The sequence below is a fragment of the Mirounga angustirostris genome, unplaced genomic scaffold (assembly GCF_029215605.1).
Source record: "Mirounga angustirostris isolate CCGP_5_RB_7025 unplaced genomic scaffold, mMirAng1.0.hap1 SCAF_1, whole genome shotgun sequence".
In the NCBI taxonomy this organism is placed as follows: Eukaryota; Metazoa; Chordata; class Mammalia; order Carnivora; family Phocidae; genus Mirounga; species Mirounga angustirostris.
Window position 1 is genome coordinate 157,413,827 of NW_026991709.1, and position 12,498 is coordinate 157,426,324.

Below are 12,498 nucleotides of genomic sequence, written 5' to 3' on the forward strand. Positions count from 1 at the left end.
AAATACTGATTCTGTGTTCTTTAATAGGATTATGTATTTCATATTTTGAATTATGTCTTTATTGTTTTTATAAAAACAATACAAGGTTATCATAAGAATAATGCAGTGCAGAAAGTCACAAAGAAAGTAAAAAAAGAAAACAAAAAACTACCATCCAGAAATAAATACTTTGAATGTTAGGGATGTATCAATTGTTGGTGCATAGCTAATAAAAATGAAATTTTTATTTAAAAGATATCATAGAGCACAGTTACTTATAATAAAAACCATACATCTAACTTGTATTTAACAGAAGAGAAACAAACTCTTCCACACATTTTAATACAAACTTTTCAATCTCTGTGGCTATTATCATGTTATCATGTTACAGATAAATGTTTATCTCAAGATAGTATTTCCTAAAATACAGGTTAAGAAAAGAGATGGTGAAAGCTCCGGGGTTTCAAACAAGATTTTCCCAATAGCAAGTTTGTCCTTGGTTTGTCCTGTGCTACTCTGCTCACGTGTCCCACTTCCCTTTCCTTCTTTCTCCAGTTTGTGCTCTGTGTGTGGGTTCCTTTTAGTACTCTGAAGATTTTATTTTATTTAAATCTTTGGTCCTTTTGGTTCAAAGTGGATGTGAAGTGTGGATCTAACTTTACTTGTTTCTTGAATGGCCATCCACTTACTCCAACACCCTTAAATGAATGTCTCTTCCCACTGATTTAAAATAAAATACCACCTTTATCATGAATTGTTCTAAGCATTTGAATCCATTTCCAGGTTTCATATTCTGTTCCATGCGTCTTTCCATCCACCTGTACTCCACTATGGCACGATTTTAATTACTACAGCTACATGATAAACTTTAATATCTAGTAGGGCCCATCTCCCCATTGTTCTCCTTATTCAGAATCTGTTATTGCCTTCTCTTTTTTAATTTATCAAATTATGCATAATTATTAGACGTAATTTTCGAAACTCTGTGATGAAAACAACATCTGCCTCCCCATGCCCATTTCAATCAATCAGAGGTAACTGCTTCACTTTTTTTTTTTTTTAAGAGTATGTTTTCCTACTGCTGGATCAGCAGATCAGTGCTGCAGTAGTATTTGCCTGGTTTAGAAATGATTTTATTTTGTTGGTCTCATTTTATTCTTCAATCCTTTACCATTTGAAGTCTGTCTTAACCAAAATGCAGATTTCAGACATTAAGGTATTTCCACTTTTTCTCCTCTTCTGTCAGCTTAATAATACCATAGTGAGCACTCTTTTCCTTCTAGAACTACATACTTTGTAAATGAGTTGTGGGCAAGAGAAAATGCCCATGGGTTGGCCAAAGTCAGCACCTCTGGATCAATGGTTCACAACCTTGTCTACTCATTAGAATCCTAGGGTGGAGCGGCATACGCCCAACCTGCTAAATTAGCATCTCTGGGTTGCTTTCACCTCTTTTATTTTATTTACCTCCATGTTTCTAAATAACATGCTTATGTTGCTACTTCTTGAGTTTTCCATTTTAGGCTTTATTGACTTGCCTCTACTGGAGAGGAGGATTTAACTCCCTTTCTTTCCCAGACCTTACCACTCACTGGACACCCTTCCTGCCCCACCCACCACCCCCCATCCTCCCAATTATAGTTTTATTCAGCTTGATCAATTATCAGTGTTTCCTTTACTAAGTCGAAGCTATTCACAGACCACTGGATATTCACACACAAAGGAATGAAGGTGGATCCCTACCTCACATCTATTCAAAAATTAACTCAAAATGGATCAAAGATCTAGGTGTAAAAGCTAAAAACTTTTATAAAACTATTAGAAGGAAACACAAACATAAATCTTCACGACTTTGAACTGGGCAATAGTTTATTCAATGTGATGTCAAAAACACAACAGAAAAAAAGATAAAGTGGATTTCATCAAAATGAAAGACTTTTGAGCTTCAAAGGAAACCATCAAAAGAGTCAAAAGACAACCTGCCAAATGGGTGAGAATTTTTAAAAATCATCTCTCTGATTAAAGACTTGGATGAAGAACTCTTAGAACTCATAAAAAGACAACCCAATTTTTAAAAGGGCGAAGGATCTAAATAGACATTTGTACAAAAAAAGATGTACACCTAGCCAATAAGGCCACGAAAATACTCCTAATATCATTATTCATCAGGGAAACGCAAATGGAAACCGAAGAGACACCACTATATTGGTGTATCAGTTTCCCAACACTGCACTAACAAATTACCCCAAATGTGGTGACATAAAACAAAATGAGTTTATATTCTTACAGTTCCAAAGGCCAGAAATCTGAAATCAAGATGTCCGCACAGCCAGGCTCCTTCCAAAGGCTCTAAAAGGAGAATTCCTTGCCTCTGTTAGCTTCTGGTATCTCCAGGTACTCCTTTACTTTGGCTGCATAACTCCAATCTCTGCTTTTGTTTTCACATGGCCTTCTCCTCTTATCTTATAAGGACACTTGTCCTTGGGTATAGGGCCAGAAAATCCAGGATGATCTCATCTCAAGATTCTTAACTTAATTCCACCTGCAAAGGCCCTTTTTCCAAACAAGGTCACATTCACAGCTTCCAGGGATTAGGCTGTGGACATATCTTTTGGGGAGTCACCATTCAACCCACTACAGATAGCCATAATCAAAAAGACAGACAATAACAAGTGTTGGCGAAGAGGTGGAGAAACTGGAACTCTCATATACTGTTGCTGAGAATGTAAAATGGTGCAGCTACCTTGGAAAATCTACTCTTAGGGATAGACAAGAAAATGGATTGCATTATGTCCACACAAGAACTTGTTCAGGAATGCTAGAGCGGCTTTACTCATGATGGCCCAAAAAGTGGAAACAATCCACATGTCTGTCAACTGATGAATGGATAAATAAAACATGGTATTATCCATATAATGGATTATTATTCAGCAGTAAAAAGAAATGAAGGACTGGCATGTGCCATAACAAGGATGAATCTTGAAAACTAGCTTACACTAGGAGAAAGAAGCTGGTCACAAAGGACCACATACTAAATGATGCCACCTACAGGAAATGCCCACAACAGGGAGATCTACAGAGATTGGAAGTAGATTAGTGGTTGCCAGGAGCCAAGGGTGAGGGGATAGAGGAACACAGGGAGGGACTGCTAACAGGTGCCAGGTTTCTTTCTGGGACAATAAAAATGTTCTAAAAGTGACTGGTACTGGACATACAACTCCGTGAAGATACTAAAATCCACTAAATTGCACACTGTAAGTGGTTAACTATATTGTATATGTCTTCTATCTCGGTAAAGCTATTTTTTTTAATTAAGCTATTCACATCTGAGTCACATAGTAGACTATGGTTATTTTACTCTCATGAACTTTTAATTTTCTATGGAATTAAAGAGTATCTTGTTTTGCATTAGACTTAATTCTCCCTCTACCAACCCTGATTTATCCCAAATCTTAATAATACTGTATTCTAATCTATGAACAGGCAATGTCTTTCCAATTAATTAGCTCTTCCTTTATTTCTTTTAACAGTGTTTCAAAGTTTTCAGTGTACATGTCTTTTGCCATCTTGGTTAAACTTATTCCTAAGTATTCTTCTTAATGCTATTGTAATTGTTTTTAAATTTCGTTTTTGGAGAGCTCAATGTAAGTACATAGAAATACAACTGATTTTTGTGTGTTTTCATGCCCTGCAACTTTGCTAAATTCATTTAGTTCTATTATGGGCTGAATTATGTCACAGCCTCAAAATAAATTTTTACTTTGAAATCCTAACCCCTAATACTCCAGATGTAACCATATTTGGATAGGGTGTTTAAAGAGGTAATTAAAGTGAGGTCATTAGGGTGGCTCTAATCCAATATGACTGTGTCCTTACAAGAAAAGGAAATTAGGACACAGACACACAGAGGAAAGATGATGTGAACACACAGGGAAAAGACAGCCATCTACAAACCAAGGAGGAGGGCCTGGAATATCCTTCCATCATGGCCCACAGAAAGAACCAACTCTGCTGACACCTTGGGCTCAGATTTCTAGCCTCCAGAACTAAGAAGATAAAAATCTGTCTTTCACATGAATAGACACTTTTCCAAAGAAGACATCCAGATGGCTAACAGACATGTGAAAAGATGCTCAACATCACTGGGAGTCAGGGAAATGCAAATCAAAACCACAATGAGATACCACCTCACACCAGTCAGAATGGCTAAAATTAACAACTCAGGAAACAATAGATGTTAGTGAGGATGAGGAGAAAGGGAAACCCTTTTGCACTGTTGGTGGGAATGCAAACTGGTGCAGCTGCTCTGGAAAACAGTATGGAGGTTCCTCAAAAAGTTAAAAATAGAGCTCCCCTATGACCCAGCAATTGCATTACTAAGTATTTATCCAAAGGACAGAAAAGCATTGATTTGAAGGGGCACCTGCACCCCAATGTTTATAGCAGCAATGTCCACGATAGCCAAACTATGAAAAGAACCCAGATGTCCATCGACAGATGAATGGATAAAGAAGATGTGGTACGCAAAAACAGACACATAGATCAATGGAACAGAATAGAGAACCCAAAAATGGACCCTCAACTCTACGGTCAACTAACCTTCGACAAAGCAGTAAAGAATATCCAGTGGAAAAAAGACAGTCTCTTCAACAAATGGTGCTGAGAAAATTGGACAGCCACATGCAGAATAATGAAACTTACACCATACGCAAAGATAAACTTCTTTCTTACACCATACGCAAAGATAAACTCAAAGTTTAGGATGAAAGACCTAAATGTGAGACAGGAATCCATCAAAATCCTAGAGGAGAACACAGGTACAACCTCTTTGACCTCGGCCACAGCAACTTTCATTTGTGATTTTAGCCATTTGAGTCTGCTTTTTTCCTAGTCAATCTAGCTAAAAGTTTATTTCTGTTGGCCTTTTTTCAAAGTTTTCCTTCTGTTACTGATTTCTAGTTTCATTCCACTGTGATCAGAAAAGATACTTTGTATGATTTCAATCTTAAAATTTACTAAGACTCGTCTGGTGCTCTAACATATGGCTTATCCTGGAGAATGTTCCATTTGCACTTGAGAGGAATGTGTAGTCTGCTGTTGCTGGGTGGGGTGTCCTAATGTATGTTAGATCTAATTGGTTTACAGGTGCTCAAGTACCCCACTTCCGTATCCTGTCTGGTTGTTTTAGCCATTATTGAAGAAAGGGTAATTTTAAAGTCTCCAACTATTACTGCAGAAGTATCTATTTCTCTTTATCTTTCTGTCAGTTTTACCTCATATATTTTTGGGCTGTGTATGTTTACAACTGTTACATATTTTTGCTATATTGAATTTTTAAATCAACATATAATATCTTTCTTTCTCTGTTGTAACTTTTTAAATTAAATTCTATTTTGTCTGAAGATAATAATAAAGCTCTCTTTTTGTTATTATTTGCATAGAATATCTTTTTCTCTCCTTTGGCTTTCAATCTGTGTCTTTATATCTACAGTGAGTCTCTTCAAACAACATATAGATAGATCCTATTTTTTAAGTGAAATCTGACAAACTGTCTTTTGATGGCAGATCTTAATCCATTTACTTGTAATGGGATTACTGATAAATGAGAACTTACTTTTGCATTTATCTATTTGCTTGCTGTAGGTCTTATATGTTTCTCCCTCCTTAATTCCCCTATTCCTGCCTTTTTTGTATTTAGTTTATGTTTTCTAGTGCACCATTCTGAGTGCCTTATTCTTCTTTTTTGTATATTTAAGAAATTATCATAGTGGTTACCTTGGGAATTACAATTAACACCTTACATTTATAATAACCTTGTTGGAATAATACCAACTTAAGGTTTCAATAGCACGCAAACACTGTGCTTCTATATATATATCTCTATCCCCTCCTTTTATATTCTTGTTGTCACAGGTCACATTTTATACCATACAAGCTCATTAACTTGGATTTATAATTATGTTTAATACAGTTCCCTTTTAAATCAGATAGCCAAGAGAGAAGTTACAAACCAAACCAAAAGTGCAGTAACACACTAAGAAGTTATCCTTACTAGTGTTGACTTTTCCTATAGCTTCCAGTTACTATCTGGTATCTTTTCATTTCTGTCTGAAGGAGTCTTTTCAGAATTTCTTTGGGGCAGGTCTACTAGTAATGAATTCACTCAACTTTTGTTTTTCTGGGAATGTCTTACTACCCTTCGTTTCTGAAGGACAGCGTTGCCAGATACAGAATTCTTGGATGATAGTTTTCTTTCTGGACTTTAACTACATCACCCCACTGTCTTCTGGCCTCCATTGTTTCTAATGAAAAACCAGCCATTTACCTTTTTAAAGATCTTCTCATATGATGAGTTGCTTCCTTCTTGCTGCTTTTAAAACTAGCTCTTTTCCTTAGGGTTTGGACGATTTGACAGTAATGCATGTCAGTGTGGATCTCTGAGTTTACCCTACTTGGTTGTCCTTCAGATGCTTGGATGTGTAGGTTTATGTATTTCAAGTTTTGCCCATTACTTCCTCAAACATTTTTTCTGCCCTCCCTTCTCCTTCTGGGACTTTTTTTCTTTTTTAAAGATTGATTTATTTTAGACTGAGAGAGCAAGTGAGTAGGGGGAGAGGCAGAGGAAAAGAATCTTTCAAGCAGACTCCCCATTGAGCGTGGAGCTCAACACTGGGCTTGATCCCACGACCCATGAGATCATGACCTGAGCCAGAAACAAGAGTCGGATGCTCAACCGACTGAGCCACCCAGGCACCTCCTTCCAGGACTCTTTTAATGCATATGTTGGTGTGCTTCAAAGTATCCCACTCGCCTTGGGCTTTCTTCATTTTTCTCCATTCTTTTTTCTTTCTACTGTGTAGAATGAATAATTTCAATTGTCTTATTTTCAAGTTCACTGATGCTTTCTTCTGCATACTCATATATGCTGATGAACTTCTAGTGAATATTTCAATTCAGTTATTGTACTTTTCAGCTCCAGGATTTTTTTTTTTAATTTTTTTATTTTTATATTAATCACCGTACATCATTAGTTCTAGATGAAGTATTCCATGATTCATTGTTTGTGCATAACACCCAGTGCTCCATGCAGAACGTGCCCTCTTTAATACCCACCACCAGGCTAACGCATCCTCCCACCCCCGCTCCCCTCTAGAACCCTCAGTTTGTTTTTCAGAGTCTATCGTCTCTCATGGTTCCAAAGAAGACAGCTCCAGGATTTCTGTTTGGTTCTTTTTCATAATTTCTATCTCTTTAATGATATTTTGTTCAGACATTGTTTTCCTGACTTCCTTTGTTATTTGTCCACAGTTTCCTTTAGCTCACTGAATATATTTAACATTGATTTAATAGCTGATTTGATGTCTTTGACTAATAATTCCAAACTCTGGGCTTCTTCTGGAATGGTTTCTGTCAAATTATTTTTTCCTGTAAATAAGTCATACTTTCCTGTTTCTTTGTATGTTGTTATGAGTTGAATTGTGTCCTCTTAAAATTCATATGTTGAAGTCCTAGCCCACAGTATCTTAATATGTGATCTTATTTAGAAATAGGGTCATTGTCAGAACAACGAACAATTCCATCTTTCTGAGAAACTTTTCTTTATATCCATTTATAACCATTAATATTGAGACAAAAGAATTGATTAAAACAAAAGAATTCAATTACTACTCCATTTTCAAAGCACTGATTGTAAAATAAAGCTAAGAATTTATTTAAAAAAAAAGAAATAGGGTCATTGTATGTGTAATTAGTTAAGATGAGGTCATTCTAGAGTAAGGTGGTTCTCGTAATCTAATGTGAGTGTTGTCCTTATAAAAAGAGAAAATTTTGGATACTCTGATACACACACTAACGGGGAATCCCAACTGAATATAAGGTAAGATCTACAAGCCAAGTAATGACAAAGATTGCCAGCAAAACATCAAAAACTAGGAGAAAGGGATGGAATAGATCCTCCTTCACAGAAATCAAATGGAAACAACCCTGTCAACTACCTTGATGTTGGACTTCTAGCCCCTAGAACTGTGAGACAATAGAATTATGTGGTTTAAGCCCCCAATTTGTGGTACTTTGTTATGGTAGACCTAGCAAACTAATATATATATACTCTGTTTGTTTGTTTCCTCAAGCCTGGACATTCCGAGTATTATAATATGGCAACCCTGGAAATTACATATTTCCACACCTCAGAGATGGCTGGTTTTTTGTTTGTTGAGAGCTAGAGTCATCCATGCATGACTTTTCCAAACTATTTTTGCATACTGGGTGTTCATTGTTGTGGTTTCTGGTCCATTGTCCCTGAGGTCAGCCAGGGACCTGACAAAGACGCCCTTAAATGTCTGACTCCCAAAATGGGGGGAGAAGGGAGTGCTCTCTCTTGAAGTCCCACCACAGCAGGGAAGCCACTTCAGTTTGTGGAGGTTGGTGCCAACCCCTCAGCCATCAGAAGCAGGGATGGGCAGTCAAAACATTGCCCTGATTTCTGGGGGACAAAGTTCTTAGTGCCCACTCTGGCACCAGCAAGTTGCACCAGGAGTAGAGGCCACCAACCGTGCAACTACAGTGCTGGGTTTGTGGGACACTGGCCTTTATTGAAACACAAAAATCCACCACAGGCTCCCAGCCTCCTCCTCAAGCTCTCCACTGGATACTGGAAGTACTCAACTAGATTCCAGAGTTCCAGAAGAACTGCTTCAAACACTTCCTGCCAGTTCAGTTGTGGTCTCAGTGAAGGGATAGATTCCTAGAGCTTCCTATTTCACCATTTTCCATAATAGCACTCCTATTCAACCATCTTTACTGTGGAGTAGCATTCCTTGGTGTGGATGCACCACCTTTTGTATAGACATTCAGCTACCATAGGACATTTTGGTTTTTTTCCGATTTGTAACTATTACAAATAAAGCTGCTATAAACAATCACGTACACATGGAGATGAATAGAAGTCTTCATTTCTCTGGGATAAATGCCCATCCAATGGGTTTTTAATTTCTGCTATCATATTTTGCATTTCCACAGCTATCTGTTGGTTCTCTAAATGTTACTTCTGAAGGTATGTCCTAGTCTCTGTTCATGAGTATAATACATTATTTCTGTGCATATGTACAGTTTGTTTCTTTCAAGTCTGATAACCTTTGCTCATATTAAATATTGGGGATTAAAAAGATGTTTGATTTTGGGGGTGATGAAACTGTTCTTTATCTTGATTCTAATGGTGGTTTCACAACTGTTTGTCTGAACTCATAAAACTGTACACACACACAAAATCTTCATCTTGCTGTAAGTAAATTATGCCTCAAAGTGTTTTTTTTTTTTCCCCAAAGTTTGAAAGTTGTGAGCTCATTTTTGTAGCTTATTGAATTTGAATTTCACTGTCCAATCATCCAACTGGGAAGTTTATTTGGGGACCTTATTCAGTATCTTCAGGTGTTTCTCTATGGACTTGTCAGAGTCCCCTGAGAAATAAGACTCTACCAACCTCTGGTCAGAGAAGGGTAAAGGGCTGGTTGCCAGAGTTCTGGAAGCTCAGTGGAAGAAGAGTAAGATTCAGTATGAATCTGCTCACTTTAGTATTGTGCTGGATCCTGCCTTCACTTGATCCCAGTGCTCCCTAATTAAGAGGTTTTTGGTTTTAACCATCTCCAGAAAATAACCTTCCAGATATTTGCCAGTGTGTGGAAAGTGCTCTGTAGGGTGTCCGCAGGTGACAGTCTCACTGTTTCTTAAATGGATTTTTGGTTTGCTTGATGTCAGCTGGCCCCTACATCCCCTCCAGATGTACATGGTGTCACTAAATTTTGAGCCTTCGATGACTCTGATGTAAAGCCAGGTTGGTTTCTTGACTTTTCCCTTACCAGCTTATCATCTTTTTTTGATGTTAGGTTATTTATCACTCATCTGTTGTTGTTTTTTTTCCCTAAAATGTCATTGCTATTTTGTCTCCTTTACTATCCCCCCATCCTTCAGAGATTATTTTAAAGGCAGATCCCTTTCCCTCAGAAGTTTATTGACATCACTCTATTGTCTTTGACACTGAATGTTGTTATGGAAAAGCCTGGGGCCAGACTGGTTCATTGCCCTTGTGAATACCTAGCTTAACTAGAACATGTTTGTGTCGATCATGTTACATTGGGTTTCTTCTAGAAAAGGGTATGTTACTTCAATCTTCAGATTCAGTTCTTCTTTAATATTAGGATGCTTTCTTCTACCATATTTCAGAATACCACTTGTTAGACTTTCCACGGCGGGGTATGAATTATATTTATGTTGGATCATCCTCGTCTACCCATATCTATCATCATCATCATCTTCTTTTTTTTTTTTTAGAGACAGAGAGAGAAGGGGTGGAGCAGAGGGAGAGGAAGAGAGAGAATCTTAAGTAGGCTCCACGCTGGGTGTGGATCATAAGCTGAGCCTGAGATCATGACCTGAGCTGAAATCAAGAGTCAGACGCTTACCGACTGGGCCACCCAGGCACCCCTATCAACTTTATCTCAACCTTTCCTAGGTCATTAACTTTATTCTCAGTCATCTGCTTCTTTTGATTCCAATGTATTTGGTAATTCAGTGATAGAGTGCTTTTGATTCTCAAATGTGATCGTAACAATCAATGCAGGTGTTACTCCCCTAATCCCTCCTTCCAAGTAACATGTATTCACTAGGAAGAGAGCCTGGGATTTTTTCCCCAAACGAAATCCCGATGTCTCTTTCTTTCTCATCTCTGTCTCTTCTCCTAAGGGAGTATCAGGTATGGAATCACGGCACTGGGGGAAGAACAATGGTTTCTTTTTATTGGTCTCCTTTGGGTAACATCTCCCCTAGTGTTGGCAGGGGTGTTTCCCTGAGCTTTTCCATATCATTGTAATAAGAAAAGGAAACTAGAAGCCCACAGATTGTGCCATAGGAAAGAACATGGTGAGTTTTCTAGAACAAAGTGAGGAGTTCAGGTTGTATTCTTTGAGCACTGGGAAATCATTAAAAAGCTTTATGCCGGGAAATGGCATGACTGATTTGTGTTTTTAAAAGCTCTTCTGGCTGATGTGTGATAACCAGACTGGAGTGGCCCATGAGTGAACACAGGAAGACCAGGAGGAAGACTACAGGCAAGAGCTGATGGTGGACTGGCATGGGACAGGGAGGGCGGGGATGGAAATAAGTAGGTCCACACAAGACATACTCTGGGAGTCAAACTGGTAAGCACTTCCTGGTGAACTGACTATTGATGATGACCAACAAGGAGGAATTAAGGATGGTTCTCAGGTACACCAGCATGTAGAGGGGGTCTTCCCTGGGAACCAAAAATATCATTAGATTCTCAAAGCAATTCATGTTAAAACAGGTTAAAACCTTGGTTCTAGATACTCAACAATTTTGTATTAAGTCAGGTCACCGGAGAGCAGCACATCAGCACAGCCCTACTTTGGCCCTTTCAGGAACTACTTTTTATTATTATTATTATTATTATTATTATTATTATTATACTGCACTGTGGCATTAGGCCACGGGACTGCATTTCAGGATCTAATAAGAAACAGTTCTATAAAATCCACTACTGTATTTACCAAGGGGATATTTTAAGGCCATTATTCACCGTATCTCAATGCCCCTTTTGTAAAAACTTGAGAAATCTCTTGTCAATTCTCCCTCTTTTAGTCAGATAGTAGGAGGTAGATTTTTAGGTTTTTTATTTATTTATTTATTTATTTATTTATTTATTTGAGAGAGACAGAATGAGAGACAGAGAGCACGAGAGGGAAGAGGGCAGAGGGAGAAGCAGACCCCCCGCTGAGCAGGGAGCCCGATGCGGGACTCGATCCCGGGACTCCAGGATCATGACCTGAGCCGAAGGCAGTCGCTCAACCAACTGAGCCACCCAGGCACCCAAGATTTTTAGGTTAATTGTAAAGCCAATCTATGTGACTTTATGGCATGAATTCTGTGAACTGACAAATTTGCCTTCTTCTAACACCATCCTAATTTTTCCTACCCTCATTTTCTTTTCACTTTGATTTTCTCTTTGAAAAAATATTATATATGTATTTTTGAGAGGCTTCCTCAAATCTCTTCATAATAGGAATTAAAAAAAATAATACATCAAATTTCTGGTCCTGTCAAACACAACAAACAAATCACTACATAAATATATAGGAAATGGTTAGTTGATCTGCAGTGAAGCTTAGGAAAAAGACCTAAAGTAACCCCACAAACCTAGCTTTTTTTCTATAAAGATATTCCCATGTCTGGGGTATAACCTTCTACATGCTTCCTCTCATGTGCCTGCCTTTCTATCTTAATTTCTCGTTAATTTCAAAAGTTTTAGAACTAAGTGTTAAATCCATAATTGTTACCATCAATTTTCCAAGACTCAAGTAAAAAGTTCACTGCTGCAGGAAAAAAATGGCTCATTATTACAAAGAGTTAATTATAAACATTGATCAAGTAATGTCCTCTAAAACATACATTTCTCATTGAAAACAACCATCTAAGATAACATTATAAAGTTTTAATCACTCATTTTCC

The 12,498-nt window shown here is 37.8% G+C and overlaps 1 protein-coding gene across 2 annotated transcripts in view; it reads right to left on the reverse strand.

Annotated features, from left to right (window-relative positions):
- TXNRD3 (thioredoxin reductase 3) overlaps positions 1–12,498 on the reverse strand; it is a 78,476-nt gene that overhangs the window by 22,050 nt on the left and 43,928 nt on the right. The gene's annotated exons all lie outside the window — the stretch shown is intronic.